Here is an 18,101-nt window from a genome sequence, read left to right as displayed (position 1 = left end):
AATTGTAGAAGGTTACTGGATAAGGAATAAGAATAATTAAGTGTAACAAAACATGTTATTTTATTGGCCCTTCGTAACCACGGTAACATGGTATTACATCGTCATGATTTCTGTATAATGACGAATACCAAATTACTACAAACCGTCCTTAATTCGCCGAGCGTGAGAGGCGATAATGGTATAAACATCTTAGCACGCAGTAATAAGTCGATAATGTTTGCCATCTACAGTAGTTATAATACAAAAGGAACGGTATAGTTATTTTGCATTCGTCAGTATTTTGACGAATCAATGCTATTGAAACACCACTGTTTTTTTTTGTCAGGTCAATGTGGGGCTAAACAAATTTATCTGTTCGGCAATAATACGTATAATCTGACCTCCCCCGGGTATCCCGCCAAATACGGAGATGATATAGACTGCGAATGGCAAATCACGGCTCTCGGGTCGCCTAATATCCTCGTTTATATACTGGACTTTGATGTCGAACGTGGCTATGATTTCTTCATGATTGGGGACTCCCATGACGTGACCAATGCTAGTACTACAATAGCCTCGTTCACAGGGCTGATAAAGTTGCGAACGGTGACGTCTAAAGGATCGGAGATGTGGATGCGGTTTAAATCCGATAGGTCCGGTAGAAGAAAAGGATTTTCTTGCAGCTACGAGAACTTTTCAACAGAACAGGTTATCACGTCATTTTGAAACCTAAAGTATACTGTGCTTTAAAATATTTAGCATAGGTAGCATATTGTACCTGACTTTTCCTAGACTGTTCCCACAACATAACCAGGGTAATTTAAGTTCAACTGTACCAACCATGATAATTAATGGGATCAGTGATTTTGCTAGCAATAGCAACAGTTTTCAATTTTGAAAGCAGCAAGAGTAGATGGCACTTGCTGTTTTCTTGAGGTTGCTCCAGTTTACTGAAAGAGTTGTGAAGAAAACCTGCTTGTAATCAAAAAGGTCAGATTCGTTTAATCTCAGCTTATATAGGCTATATCGTGGGTTATATGTGACCTGCTACCACGAAATGAGCGTAACAAATATCCTGACTGATTGAGTTGATGTTCTTTATTTGCAGCGCACCTATACAAGCCAGTAGTATGTCCATCAAGAATGGCCCATTGTGCATCCATTCACAAAGGACAAACAGACACACTACTAGCTCGAACAGGTGCGTAAGAAACAAAGAACACCAACGCAGCAGCCAGCCAAGGCGTCTCGAAACTACTAACTTGTAACTTAAGCTAATTTCGTGGTAGCAGGTCACATTATTCTACCAAAATATCGATAAGCTGGTTTTACGTTTTGGGTGTCGAAATGAAATGAGTGTACATCTCTTAATGACATACAGAATCATTATAATAAGTATCCGTTTCTATCCTCCTTTACCATGTTTACCCTCTTGCAGGACTTTGTGAGCATAAAGATATTGATTGTGGCCGAGGGTTTTGTGCAAGTGAAAACTCATCTTGCAACGGCTACAATGATTGCCTCAATTTAGCTGATGAATTGGGTTGTGGTAAGTGCATTGATTTGTCTTTTGACTATTGATGAAGGTATTATTAAAATTATGTTTTGTCAAGTGTATACTATAATCACAAATATTGTAATTTCTCTCCTTTTTTCTTTACTTTCTACTCTCTAAGTGAACACAAGCTGTCCCGAATCGTACAAGTGTAACTTGGATCTATCGACAGGATTACAGCAGTGCGTACCATTAGATGTTGTATGTGATGGGACCAAGGATTGTCCCCTGGGGGATGATGAACTACGATGTGGTAATCTATACGTCTAAGTTTAAAAACAGTTTGCTTGTTTATTCATGGGATACTTATGTAATAGCTCCCAGACAAGGACATGTTAGTATATAGGATATATTAGAGATAGCGCCCTCGTCATTGGCAGGCTGCATGTCACTTCGTTCTCTAAAAATCATTCATAATTGACATTTTTACAGCTTGTTTTGTGTGTTTTCATCAATATGTGACTTTGTGAGTACAGTTTTACGTTGAACCGCTGAAACATTTTTGACTTTAAATTGCTGATTTATGTTACTTGACTCGTTTTTATAATCGCGGTGATCTTAATATCTATTGTGTAGTGCAAAATTTGGAACCGTGTCTCTAAGATAGTGCATTGACTGTTTGCTGTACTTTAACTTTTTTCGTCATGCCTCCACAAACTTATAGTGAGGACACTCTGCTGGACTTGAACAAAAGGTGTGATAAACAAAATTGTAATTCTATACGCTGGCGAAGTTACGTAATAATCGGATTAACTACCATAGCAATAGGTGAAAACTGATACATTCACGCGGTACCTCTGCATTGAACCGTATCGTGCTGATCACTCACACCTGCAAGATTAGTATCTTTGAAAAGACCAGTATTGTATTCAATCTATGATTGCAGACATACACAGGTGATGAGTGTAACCTGCTTGTAGTGCAGCGCGGTATGTTCAAAATTGTTTTCACCTATTGCTATGGTAATTAATCCGATTAATTACGTAACTTCGCCAGCGTATTGACCAGTCCGTCTGGTCAGAACTGACCAGTCTAGGTATTGCCAGAAAAACAAGACGTGGTTGCCGTGGTGGAAAAAACAAAAAACGGAAAATCGCAGTTCATATTACGCCTACATCATAAAATAGGCCTGCCGATGAGAGTAAATTCCGTCCACAACAGCGCTATCTTGTGGAAGTGCCTCGCGCCCAAGGGCCTGAAAGAAAACATTGTAAAAAATAAGATATTGCCAAGAGCTTGCTTTGCATCATGGAATTCCCGGTCAGCAAAAAACAAAACTACCTCTATTACTAATCTAATCATGGATGAAAAACTTGACATTTTAGCAATTACTGAATCTTGGTTTTGTGGGGATGAGCGCGATGAAATTCCAATCGCAGATATCAACATCACTTTGCCACATTACGTCGTTCATCATGTTCCTCGCACTGACCGAAGAGGTGGTGGTGTTTGTCTGATAGTTCACAAAGGTTTCAGTATAAGACTCAATGAGACAAAGAATTTTCAGTCTATCGAATATATGGATGCCATTTTGTCAAATGGATTGTCGTCGCTCAGACTTATTGCGATTTATCGCCCACCACCTTCAACTGAGAACAAATTAACGGTCAATATGTTTATGACCGAATTCTCTCAGCTCTTGGAAGTACTTTCCATTGCCCCTGGAAATCTCCTTATCACGGGTGATTTGAATTTTCATGTTGATAATGCTGAAGACCGTGATGCTACGGCTTTTTTGGATCTTCTTGATTCAGCTGGACTTCATCAACATGTCCAGCAAGCAACCCACCGCCGTGGTCACACATTGGATCTTATAATATCGCGAATTTCAGAAGAACTCGTCACCGATGTGTCCGTTGTGAATGGCCTACCATCTGACCATAGAGCCGTCAAATGTCACTTGGATGTTCAGAAGCCACCACCTGTAAAAGTAGAAGTTCGCTCACGAAACCTGCGTGCAATCGATCTTGAGGAATTCAGGAGAGACATTGAAGATTCGTCTCTCTGTAACGATGATGAAAGCAGTACTGCTGATCCATCCTTTCTTGTGGATCAGTATGAATCTGTTCTTTCTAATCTTTTGGAAATGCATGCTCGTATCAAAACTAGGACAATTGTTTATAGACCGAATGCTTCCTGGTTCAACGACAATCTACGAGAATCAAAGCGTAAAAAGCGAAGGCTCGAGAGAAAATGGTTGAAGTCTGGATTAGAAATAGATCAACAACTTTATATCCAGCAGTGCAAAGATCATCGCAAGAAACTGGAAGAAGCGAAGTGCGCGTATCATCGTGAAATAATCAATTCATGTGACGACCGCCAGCTTTTCAAGATCGTCAACCGTCTAAGCAAATCTTCTGCCTCGAGTGTTTTGCCTGATCATTTGTAATCCCGCGCCTGGAGCTATGTCTTCGTGATATCAAGGCATGGACAACGGCTAACAGACTTGTTCTGAATGACTTAAAGACCGAGCTAGTCCATATCAGCTCAAAATTTGTCAAGTCTCTGCCCTTTCCGAAAATTACAATGGATACATCGGAAATTGACATATCAACATCTGCCAGAAATCTTGGTGTCGTCTTTGACAAATCATTGGATATGAGGGATCATGTCAAGAACTTGGTCCGCGCAGCAACTTTCGCGATCTATCGCATTGGCAAATAACGCCGTTACCTTGATCGACCATCAGTTGAACGTTTAGTACACGCGTTTGTGACTTCGCGGCTAGATTCCTGCAATGCTCTGCTGTATGGCCTCCACGATAAGGAAATTTCAAAGATACAAAGGGTGCAAAATACAGCTGCCAGACTTGTTACTAGGTGTAAAAAGCAAGAACATATGAAGCCTGTTCTCAGGGACCTTCACTGGCTACCCGTGCAACAAAGAATCAGGTATAAGGTTGCTTGCTTACATTCAAAGCTCTGCACGGTACAGCGCCTACATACATCGCAGAGCTAGTTGAGGAGCACAAGCCAAGAAGGGCCCTGAGATCGGCTTCAGAGGTGCGACTATGCCCTCCTAAGTTTCCCCAAACTAAGTTTTATGGCGAAAGGGCTTTTGCCGTGGCAGCACCTACTGTGTGGAACAAGTTACCCTGCAAACTACGTGCAATTTCCAGCCAATGCGCTTTCAAGAAAGGTCTCAAAACACACCTTTTTAATTTAACTTAATTCTTCATCGAACCTTTTAAACGTCGTTTGTGACTTTTTATCATGGACAATGACGGGGAATGCCGTTCTTTTACCTTCCTTTGTTTTTTTCGCTGTATACAGATGGTTCACTGTGTTTTAAAAGATATGTTTTGCTGAGATAATGAAATTTTTGATGTTGTTGCTATTTTGGTTTTGTGTATTCTTTTTAACATAAATATGTTTGTTGGACCTACTTCATAAGAACTGTTTGTTTTTGCTCAAGATGTTCTTTAGCCATTTTGATGTGGAAGTAAGACAATATGTGTTTTTTGAGTGCAATTAATGTCATGTGCAATTTCATACTGCCTTTTTGTTCTTTTGTTCTTTGCTCGGTTTGTGATCGGTTTTTTCAAGATTACTCCTAACAAAATGCACAGTATGAGCTTGAACTGTCGTTTTTTTTACCTTGTTATCTTACCATTGTACATTTTTGCTAAACATGCTAAATAGTGTAATTTTTATCGTTGCTAAATACTTCATTGTAATTTTATAGAGTTGTATTTGTATTATCTTGTAAAGCGCCTTGTGGTTGCGTGCAATATAAGGCGCTTAATAAATTGTATGTATTATTATTAATTATAGTCCATTTAACCGTTTCCTCGTCTGCTCATGCTGATTACGAGTTTATAATCGCATTTGCCTTTTACTAAAGACGCAGCGACAATAACATTGCCGCAGGAAAACGTTGGAATATATTTTTTCTAATATTGCAGTAGCTAAATGATTAGCTTTGACTTAATGGTGAAAGATCAATTATTTGTCATTAGAGAATACAATCATGTACAGGCTGAGTCAAAAAGAAGTAAACTCATGTTTGAGGGGCTGTAACTCGAGATCTGTAAAGAATCTGCTAAACATGTAAAGACCACTGGAAAGAGCAAATTCTACACGTCTAAATAATAAAAAGAATTGTTGCAATTGCTCACAGCAAACTCAAGTTATACTCATTTGAATACAACCACCCATTTTTATAGCTGCACACGGTTTCACTTCCCAAGTAGGGGCCTACCTATTATATTGATTGGTAAGGCGCGATATTTAAATGCAAATAAATTTCTGTAGCAGGTGTGGTTTCGATCCTACGTCCTACATGTTAAAGGGCTCTTTTCAATATGAATTTTACCTCATTGCACTACATTATAATAATACGGGCCGAATGACAACATGGCACCGCAATTTACCGCACGGGAGCGCACGTTTCTGTCGACGAAGTATCATGAAGCTAAGAGTCCCACCGAAGTTCAGCGTCTTTTTCGTCTCCAATTTCCAACAGCTAACCGGGTTTCATGTAACATGTGTAAGGGAACAGTATATAAGAATGTGAACAAGCTATTGCAATGTGCATGGTACACTAAGGAACAGACAGCCGGAAGCTTCAGGCAGACCACGAACTGCTAGATCACAAGTGAACATTGCTAGACTTAGACATGCGTTACAGCAAGACCAAAGATTAGCTCAATCTTTTACCCAACAATCCCCAATCAAGCTTCTGCCGGATCGTTCGTAAAGACTTGAATTGGTATCCCTACAAACTATAGTGCCGTCATGGACTTTGTTGAATATTAATTAAAAGCAGAAGTTGTATTTTCAACAATAAATCCTGTTAGCACTTTGCTGATTCGGCGAAATTGAAATGGATGAAAATCAATCAGCAGTGTGCAGCTACAAAAATGGGCGGTTGTATTCAAATGAGTATAACTTGAGTTTGCTGTGAGCAATTGCAACAATTCTTTCTTTTATTTAGACGTGTAAAATTTGCTCTTTCCAGTGATGTTTTTATTTTTAGCAGATTCCTTGCAGATCTCGAGTTACAGCCCCTCAAACATGAGTTTACTTCTTTTTGACTCAGCCTGTACAACCATTGGAAGCCATGAATCATTCAATGTATCATAGAGTTATAGAGTGGCACTGACTTCTTTAAAATCTGCGTGTTTATATAATAATACGAGTACTATGAAATGGATGGCCTGTGTGGAGGTGGGTGAATGCATGGTGTGTATGTGAGCGTAATATTTTGGTTGTGAGTTTGACCATTGATATGTGCTTTTGCTTTAAATACTTTTTTGTTTTGAAATATCAAAGCACATTTAGCGTCAACAGCTCAAATCTGATAACATGTAGAAACCGTGCTGACAAGTAAGCGCCAAGATAGCTTTGATTTACTGCAAATTATAGCTATAGTCTATATATCTACCTCGAGTCACCGACACTAGCGTTGAAGTTCAGCTTGCACTGCGTTGGCTTAGCGTGGTTTCTTTCTATCTACATATGCGGCACGTTGATCGCGGGCGTAAAAGTACATTATGTATACGCACCAAGTAACGCTAAGCTAACGCAGAACTTGTCAAAGCTAGTGTCGGTGACTCGAGGTAGACTATAATAGATGTGGCTTTCACATTATTTAAACACTAAATGATGGTTGACAAAGCATTTTTAAAATATCACCACATTTAATGGGACACCTTGTTAACACTGAATCTGAGCAAAGAAAGTTACAATCTTTTTTATACAAAATTATTTGCATAGATACTAAGCGATGTCCACGTGGCTGTGAATGTTTTTATGAAGAAGATCATCTGTTTACTCGCTGCCTGGACGGTTGGGATGATTTGACCATACAAAGTGTTGCAAGAAACACATTTTCATTGTACGTTAATCTTGTGAACTTACACCTCTTTAGTAAAATGATTGCACTATCAGACTAATGTAATTTTCTTGGGTTTAATTCTCAGAAAACTAGAATACCTGATCCATTTATCACATCGTTCTTTAACCATAGCACCAGATACACCACAGCACGAAGCGACTGTACGCGCAAGCTTCCCACGTGATGGTATTTGAGCATTATACAGGCACAAAATAAATACGAAAACGCTGGCTGGGTCAGGCCAACACGCATGGCTTGATATCACTGGTCTTGTCGGCGGCACCCAAGATATCCGTGGTTCGAGACCAGTAGAAACAAGCACGTTTTCTCTTTCTTCTTCTTTTGTTCTTTTTATTTTCTATTCTTTCCGCCAAAAAGTAGGGGCAATGTTAGGGTTAGAAGTTCAAAAGAATAAATATAGTGGTACAATTTTACTGAATCATGCTAACGTCGAACTGCCATTTTAAAGCCATAATGTACGATCTTATAATATTTGGTCAGAAATTTTCAAACCTGATTTTTTGCCATATTTGTAATGTTTGCACATATCTCTACTTACACCTAAATTAAATCTGCCAAATTCGTTGTGTTTGTAGAACAATAAGAGTAATTTTGACATAAAGTAGACATTACCTCATTATTCCTGTTATTAAAATATTACAAATATTACTATAGCATTTTGGGTTAAAGGTCCGTACCCGATCGACAGCATTATCCCCCCCCCCCCTTTTGTTATTGTTAATGAGTTTTTGGTATCACAAAATAGATCGTATTTGTCTTATTCCTATTCTGAAATTTGACGTTCCAAGTCGATGTATTTCCGGAGAAATCGGAGAATTCATGCCAATATACCTCCCTTGCTGGCTACCAATTTCTGGAGTTCTGGACAGGCTTATCGTAGATAATTATAGTCTCCTCAACAGCTAGTTTGGTTTCGTGTCATTCACATTGTATGAAGAGAGCGAACCGCAATAACTGCTGAAGAGACTTTAGTTACTATAAAGCTTTTAAATTTCCTTCCGAAATCAGAAGCTGCCTGCGAGGCGCAGTTGGTTAGAGCGTCGTTTTTTGTACTAGAGGTCCCCGGTTCAAATCCCGTAGTGATAGTTTGTTTTTTCTGCTCCATTTTTTAAACCCAAAATTATTTACATTCACTTGAAATGTACATATTGCAAGGGGAAATATATTTGGTTTTTTTTTTTTTCTGAATCGGTACAAAAAGAGTTTTTAAAATCTAAATTTTCGTTCAATACGGGCATTTCCAGCATTGTCGTTGGGGCATTTTATCTATGCCCGTGCAAGGGGGGGGGGGGCAACAAGTGCTTTCACATGGTGCTCACCAAGTGTTCGTTTGTGAATAGGGGAAGGGGGCTAGTAGGTGTGGTCACGGGCATAGATATTCGTGTTTGGTAAAACACATTACTGTGGCATCTAGTCTATTTTGCTTTTATCATTGAGCTCTATTGCCATTATGCCATCATTTGTATACAAAAATCATCATGAACGATATACAGACGAACACGAAAAGACTGGTTGTGGGGAAATGTCACCGTAGTATTGGAATGTGTACCTAGTACAGTGGAGCTTGGTTAATGTCAGTGCAACCACACACGCATGGCACATGGGCACATGACGAACGGGAATTACGGCACATGTTATTCCCGGGGATGTTATTGCTTGCCTTCCCAGAATGCAATTCACGCATACCAAGTATTGGGTTGCAAATTTTGCTATTTATTCACATTTACGCAGAAAATGCTCTCGTTTTTCACAAAGCTGCATAAAGGGGACAATATTTGATATTATATCTAATTTTAAAGACAATCCATATCCAAAACCAATAGGGTTACCCCCTTTAAGAATAGCAAAATCAAAATTTGACGGAAATCGTATATTATGGCTTTTAGTAGCACTTAAAAAACACTTCAATGAAAAATTGTTATAATGCAATTTGTTTTTGCTTAACAGAGAACTGTCAGGAAGTAGTGTTTCAACACTGGATCGTGGTGTTTTCAAAGGACTTGCAGGTCTTATAACTTTGTAAGGAATTGTTAAACAAGTCATGTTGTATATTTGTGTATGTTTCATAAGATTTTAAAAATAACAAATGTCTACACATATTGTTTTTGTTGGTGAAATGGTTATTCTTTTTACATATTGAACTGCAATACCTATAGACCTTTTTCCCTCTTTCCCCTCATGCACTATTCCAGGTGGGGTATGAGTGTCGCAAAATACATCATCTCCCCGGGGGGAGTACAGATTTATGTTCATTACATTCTGGAATACGGACATTTCTGCTGGTGCCTTCATCACAAAAAAGGAATCACCGATAATCATGATAATGGCGCACGATCATTAATACCTTTCGGGTGCAAGAAACAACATTTCTATGCCTTATTGACATGGTGTCGTCGCGAAAAAAAGTTTCCTGTTATTGAAACTTTGTATACATTTTATAGACCAAGAGGTGAAAAACTGATGATGGGACACGCAGCGATATTTTGTCGGCGTCCGTTTCACTTTTTTTCGGAGATGAACATAAAAGGTAAACAAAATCTCTTACACAGATGTTCTGCATCGCTCCGTAACTGCATCACTCGTGTACTCAATAATTGCATAATTAGTAACATATCGATGGCCTTTACGATAATCCGCATATATGGAATCATTATGCTCAAGACAAAATAATTGTAAAGACCATCGGATGCACACGATCTATGAGGTTAATGATTTACACCATACCCCCTGGAATAGTGCATTGTGGGATAGAGGGAAGAATGTCTATAGCGTAGTCAGTTGGCGCACGGAAGACAGCCAAGACTTTAAGAAACATCATTTTGTTGAAAAGTGCTATAAGTTTTGAGAAAAATCAGGTTTGCATCCACAGGTTAATAAATGTTATAATCATTTGGCGTGTGCACCATCTAGAAAATGTCAAATTCCATAATAACATGAAAAAAAAATGCAGTTGACCTTTTCAAGCATTTCGCATTTCATGTTTTGATCATGTTGATTCTGATATCATTGGTATTCCAATACAGATCCCTGAGCAGGAACAACATAACGCGCATTGAACCCAGGACCTTCGATGGCTTGTATAATTTAACATGGCTGTAAGTTTTGATTGGGAACGAGAACAAAATGTACTTAAACATGATAAATAAAAACGAATAGAGAACAGAATAAACTGCATAAACCCATATTTTTAATAATACTACGAAGTAAATTATATGTCACTCAATACTAGTATTTGTTTTCAGAGATTTGTCATCAACATTAATAACCGTTTTGGAAAGTCAATCTTTTGAAGAACTTGTGTTGTTGAAGGGTTTGTGAGTATTAAACATTTAGTTTTATTCAAACAACTTTAAAATAACGCCATACTTTGTGCAGCTTAATCCACGGCAAAGATTACTGTAAATGATGCTGAAATTTCAACATTACCATGTAAAATGTATGGGAAAAAAAGAATCACGCATCACACACTAGCACAATTAAACATGAAATTACAGTGGCAACATAACATGCGTAGGTGAATAAAACTGATATACCTGCCTGTGCGGGGAATTGAACTCCATACCTCTCGCTTACGGGGCGAGCGCTCTAACCCATGAGCTACACATATATAAACAGGACTCAAGTGGGGTACATCCCCCACTTTATGCCTTCAAAATGGAGATTAAGAACTAATTCAGAAAGCATCCTAATCTGTTGGTTTTATTTCAAAAAGAATCACATTTACGAGCGTTGTAAAAACAGAAGTTAAAATTGCATGTAATGGTAATACTGAGGAGATAAGGAGATATAAAAAACCAAGGGTAATTAACTTTTATGAAAGGCTAAAAAAATGGAGATTAAAAAAGCGCAGATTTTTGTCATAATCACAGTGAAATTTTCCGTTTAGATGTTATGTACAAAGTGATGGCCCCATCCAACATGGACCGCTGTAAAACACGATCTTGCTTATAATATCAAAACCACTAGTGCAATAACTTGGGATTTATAGTACGGCCTCAATGTGATGTACAAAACATATAAAAAAATCTGACCTGTCAATACTTGCAGGTTTTTATTCGGAGTTCCTATTAAAGAAATTGAGAAGGGTGCGTTTGATGGTTTGTCAAGACTTCAAACATTGTAAGTAAATAAAGATTTTCAACTTTATTTTTTATACGTTTCGGTTTTGATCAGAAACCGCATCAAATTCCAACAACAGAATTACGAGAACATTACTATTGCCTTTCCCAGATTTGATATGTGATACATTTTATTCCAACAGTATCGTTACTGCAAAAGTTTCAAGAGAAAGAAAGCTTTGATTTTTCTTTATAAACTATAATATTAAATAAAATCCCGCTCAAGTCAACCACTCTTGAAAAAGTCTCGTCAGATGACGGAGGAAAAATTGAGTAAGTCAAATTTTTTCTTAAGTTGTGTGACCAGTTTAAATTAACCTCAACATATAATATTTTAATATTTTGGACATAAACGTCGTTTGTTGTTTTTTAACTATATAAACTAAACAGTTTTCAAATGATATTATTGTGACCATTTTGAACATTCAGAGTTTTGGTGAAAGGAGAAATGAATGATGGTCATATTCTTGTTGAGGATGGCGGTTTTCGTGATGTGTCCAACGCAATTCAGACGCTGTAAGTAAAGATGTTAAGATATAATCAATAAAGAAAATATCACTCAGCGTGTAGGTACAAGTGTCATTCAAATAGTGCTAAACACAAGCGCCTTGGGAAAGCAATGGTCAGCCGTTATAAAGTATTATATCCTTCATTCATAGATTCTTGTTCATTGATTGGTTAAAAGTGTGTCACGTGATCAAAAATAAACACACTATTCTGTGAGGAAGTGCAAAAAAGTACTATTTACGTCCGTAAATAGTACCTTCTAGCCGTAAATAGTACTTCTGGATATTTACTATTTACGGATAGCAGCATACCCACGTCGCAGTCCATAAAGCATAACAATAACATTGAACGTCGACATTGACTATGAGAGTATTCTGTCACTGCCGAGAAACGACCACACAAAAATGGCCAAATATAAATCAAGCTGGAGTGGGCTGCTACTGCTGAAGAAGATCACGATTTCAGCTGTTTAATTTGAATTGTTACCAGTTTTAGCGCAGGAATGTGTTTTAGACCAACACAGTCAGATTCAGAGCAATACTGACATGGTAAGCTTAAAAACAAACACTGACAGTGCGAGACTACGGTCTTGGACCGCCGGCCGCCTAGCCGGCCTAGTGCCGTGCTTACGGAGGCCTATCCCGATGCATGATGGCCTTCGAGTTTAGGCCTACATGTAAATCGTTTTACATGTACATCTTTTCATTTATCTATGTACAAATAATCTATGAATGACATGAATGAAGGCAAAGTGGAATGAAGATACAACTTGAACAAAATACACTGACAATGAGTAAGCTTAAAAAACCATGAACACATGAACATGCATAGGTCCTACCTAGGCCTTTCTCGCAATATGGTGGAGTTTTCATGTAATCTTTTAACCAATCAATGAACAAGAAATCTATGAATGAAGGATATAAAACAAATATATACTGCCTTCATTCGAGGTACTGGTTAAAACTATGGTCCCTCGGTGAGATCAATAGTACTCAGGAAAATAGTACTATTGATCTCACCTCGGGCCCATAGTTTAAACAGAACCTCTCATGGCAGTATATATTTGTATAAATGAAACAAACAAACAATAACAACCATCAGGCAATATATATGGTAAATAGGTTTTCCGATTTACAAATCCAAATAAAAATTGATGATTTGTTCAGAATGACCACTAGGATCCACCTGTCGAGAGGAATTGACCGTTACTTCCGGCATATTTCGCATAAGAACCAAGCAACCGAGGGATGCGAAAAATGCCGGAAGTAACGGTCAATTTCCGCGGGAAAGGTGAATTCCAGTGGTCATTCTGAAGAACCCATTAGCCAAGATGGCGAAAGTGTGAAAAACAGTGAATAATTTGGAATTTGGCAATCAGAAAATACTGTGTTCGACAACTATCATTTCCCCAAATCATGATTTAATTTCCCCCAAATCAGGATTTAATTTCTCCCAAACAGGATTTATTTTACCCTAACCAGGATTTAATTCCCCCAACATGATTAGATTTCCCACAAAACAGAATTTAATTCCCCCAAAACAGGATTTAATTTCCCCAAAATATTGCATTTAATTTTCCCAAAATATAATTTATTTCCCCTCAAAACAGGATTTAATTTCCCCAAAACAGAATTTAATTTCCCCCAAACAGGATTTAATTGAAAATTCGACTTTGGCATAGTCTAGTGGGGTCCCCACCGAGACAGATAAGCAGAGTGGTATTATCCCCTTCAGACACGAAGGAAGATGGCTCGATCAAAAAAAATATTTTTATGCTTATTATAACTATTTTGGATAGTAATTTGTAAAACACTAAAAAAATAATAATTACCTCATCAATTATGCAAATTAGGGCATATGTACAATTGTACACATTGTGACTAAGTGACGGCGTTTACAATGATCTTTTGGATACAATTGTACACATTATGACTAAGTAATGGCAGTAAAACTTGGTAACATGTGTGAAGCCACAAACTTTAACCCTTTGTTTCTTTTTCTGTTGTCTTCATACGTCCGTATCTGTAGGCTCTTGGTATAAAATGCTAATAAACAGTTCTTTTCTTTGGAGATACCGAAAAAGACATCACACTTAATAAACTTGATTTCTGAGACTGATTTTGTTACTCCACCCTACACGATTCATTTTCGGGCCCATCACCGACCTGTTACTCCTAACTATCTCTGTAATAATAGGCCTACAGACTACAGAGTGGTATTGCCCAAAAATTATCCAGAGCAAATTATAAACTGAATGGAAGTATTGACAAAAGAGTTAAAATTTACTTATAATGATGTACAAATTATACTAAATAACTCCTATATATTGATAAGATTGAGTACTACTGAACAAAAATAGTGTTCCATGTGTTCTACAGGTCTTACATTAACCCCCTGACTAGAACTTAGCTTGTCCACAATGTTATTTCATATACAATTAAAAAGGGAAAGTACATTTTGGCAACGTGCTGTAGTGTGTGATAATAGACAATAGCTTGTGAAAAGCGACATTCAGCTAGGCGAGGGCGCTCTGAGGATAGCATATGAATACACAATTGTGCACATGGTGTTTGTTTGCAGTAATAGGCTTGCTTGTTTGTTTGCAGTAATAGGCTTCCACTGGCATATAGGGCGCAATATTAGTTCACGTGTACAATTGTACACAGTAGGTAGGAAGGGGATAAATAGCGCACAGATTTACAGCGAACGTTTTTTGGTCTCGGTCAGTAAATACCAGAGATATAAGAACACTGGAAACTTTACGAGTCGCCCCAGATACAACTGGCCCAAACGGATAACTGGCCCCACACACTCGCCCCAGTGTAAGTGTATGTAGAGAAGATCTTCTCTGACGAACGTGAGGAGAAGGTTTTTAATACTACAATGCTACAGGGATATGCATATTACAAAACATATTTCCCAATATTTCGTGATAATAATTGGTGAAAATTTCGGTCTTTTTTTTGTGACAGTTGTAGAGTTGTTGATGACTCTACTAGCCTATGACTTATAAAAAATGTGTATGGTGGTGTGCCACGCAGGGGCGTAGCCAGCTTTCTTGGTCGGGGGGGGGCAAAATAAAAATTTGGGGCACAGACGAAAAAGATTGCAGTTGCATCATACAATACCTAGAGACTGTATGTCTTCGAGCTTCCCGAAAATGACCTTATTGGGATGATGGTATTTTACACTATTTTCGCCCATTATCCGGCTAAAAAAGGGCTTTACTGTTACAATGTGCGCCCTTAGCGCGGAAAAATTTTGTATTTTACACTATTTTGGCACTCAATTTTGCTAGAAAGGGGCTCCTTGCCCTTTTCTTTTCCTTTGCCCTCCTGATTTTCTCTTTCATTTTTTTTGTCAGAGGGCACCTTTTCTTTCATTTTTTTGTCAGGGGGCCACTCTGCCCCCCTGCTGACTTCTCTATACCTACTGTTTGCTATACCTGTATCAGTATACCAATTTTGCACAACAAATCTGCTCAAACACACGATATCATTGTATTGACTAGACATACTCATAATTATTGCACAGCCTCTAATGTATCTTTAAATGGATCTGGCTTGTGATTGGTTGCCCAGATTTCGTTATGGTTTAAATCCTCCGGGCACGTGCCATTACCGATCTGTACGTTGAGACCAACCGATAAGGATTATTTGGGGAAATTAAATTAGTTTGTAAAATTTATTGAATGCAATATTTTGGGGGGAAATCATATTATTTTTTGGGAATATTATTGTTTGGTAAAATAAAATTATGGTTTGGGAAAATTAAAGGCAATATTTTGGGAAAATTGAATTTGTTTGGGATTTTTGGGAATATTATATTGTTTGGGAAAATTAAATAATGGTTTGGGAAAATCAAATGCAATATTTTGGAAAATTTATATTACTGTTTGGTAATATTAAATTGTTTGGGAAAATTATATTATAATTTGGGGAAATTAAATGCAATATTTTGGGAAAATTAAATTGTAGTTTGAGAATATTATATTGTTGGGGTAATTATATCATGTTGGGGGAAATTAATCCTTTTTTGGATAGATTAAATCATTTGGGGAAATTAAATCCTGTTTTGGGGAAATTAAATCATGTTTGGGGAAATTAAATCATGTTTGGGGGAAATTAAATAATTTGGGGAAATTAAATTTTGTTTTGTTGAAATTAAATCCTGTTTGGGGAAAATTGAATCCTCTTTTGGGAAAATTAAGTACTGATTTTGGGAAAATTAAATCATGGTTTGGGGAAATGATAGTTGTCGAACACCGTAAGAAAATCTATTTATTTTTCTACAATACTACAAATGCATCTATTTCATTTTATTGTGTTTTAGTATTTTGACCAAATATGTTTTTAAATTATGATTTGGTACACGGTAGCATTAATATTACTTTGACAAAGTTGGATGTTCCCAAGGAGACAAACTAAATAAGGAGGATTTCACAACCTCATAAGCACGTAACTATGTGAAATTGATATTTATCTGTTTCAGGTATGTAGATGATCATCGATTGTGCTGCTTTTTTGATGCTTTAGACGAATGTATAACATTGGAGCCACAGCCACCTCTATTCATGTGCGGCAGTCTTATGCAGAATACCTTTCTACGTATCTCGATGTGGATCCTCGGTCTTAGCGCATGTCTCGGCAATATACTTGTAATCGTACTGCGCTGCAGGGAGAAAAATAACCACTCCAATATAAAAGCTGTGCTCTCTTTCCTTGTGTTTAACCTAGCGCTATCCGATTTCTTAATGGGAAGTTACATGCTTATACTCGCAGGCGTAGACATCTACTATGGCGACCGTTATTTTGAATACTCCGATGCGTGGCGTGCTAGTACGGTTTGTAAGCTGGCTGGATTTATGTCAATACTCTCAAGTGAAGGCTCAGTATTTTTCATAACTGTAATAGCAATAGATAGATGTATGTGCATTGTTTTCCCGTTCAGCCAAATGCATTTACGCCATACTTCAGTTCGTGTAGTTATAGGAACCCTGTGGGTCATAGCTATATCAATCAGTTTAACACCAATAATATATGCGGACCCCGAATCCAATCTTTATGATCTCTCTGATGTGTGTATTGGCTTACCCTTAATCACCCGTCCAACAGATTTCACAACATTGAAATCTGACGTGGGGGGACCCGACTATGGGAGTAAATCCTTTGACCTGCCTGTTGCGACTGGCTCAAAACCAGCTTGGTACTTTTCAATTGCCTTATTTCTGGGTGTGAATCTATTCTGTTTTCTTATAATATCTGTGTGCTATACAATGATATTTGTTAAGTTGAAACTATCACGGAAAAGTGTTAAACGTGAAGTGGGTATGGCCGACGAAATTAAGATGGCGATGAAAATGGCCATTATAGTGGGAACTGATTTTCTGTGCTGGATGCCTATTGTCATAATGGGGATCTTGTCCCAAACAGGTCTGGCTGTCATACCATTGCAAATGTACACGTGGTCCGTGGTGTTCATACTCCCAATCAATTCTTCACTTAACCCATTCCTCTATACCATCTTCTCCGCCTATGCGGAGTATAAAAAAGAACAGTCTATGCGTATGCAATCGGGGAATTCGAGATCAACACGAATTGTATCAGAGAAAACAATGCACAGTCAAATGGACAGCACCATGTAGCTAGATTAGTTTATTAAACAAAATCACTAAATTATTTGTCATAATCAATTAAAACATTCAGATTTTGAAGATATTTTCAAAATAATTGTAAAAACTCTGTATAAGTCATTAAGTGTCGAAAAAGTGTGAACAATTAAAAAATTAAAGTGTGATATTTGTGTAACCATCATAGCATTTTTCTGTGAAATAGAATGTGATTGCATACCCTCTCGGGTTTATTCCATAATGACATCGTGATTTTAAGTAATTTTTTGTACTTTTGAGTCATATGGTTTTAAATATTGTTCTCTTCAATTACGCCAAGTCACAAAGCTGATCATTAAGTAACTAATTAGTAATTAAAGTAATAAAAACTAATTAAATTGACGTATGGTAAGAAAATGGTAAACAAAAAGGTAGAAATCGCTGTATTACATAGCGCCGTATGAGAAATACGTCA

The sequence above is a fragment of the Amphiura filiformis genome, unplaced genomic scaffold, assembly GCF_039555335.1.
Source record: "Amphiura filiformis unplaced genomic scaffold, Afil_fr2py scaffold_36, whole genome shotgun sequence".
NCBI lineage: Eukaryota > Metazoa > Echinodermata > Ophiuroidea > Amphilepidida > Amphiuridae > Amphiura > Amphiura filiformis.
Note: the sequence above shows the minus strand (reverse complement) of the source record.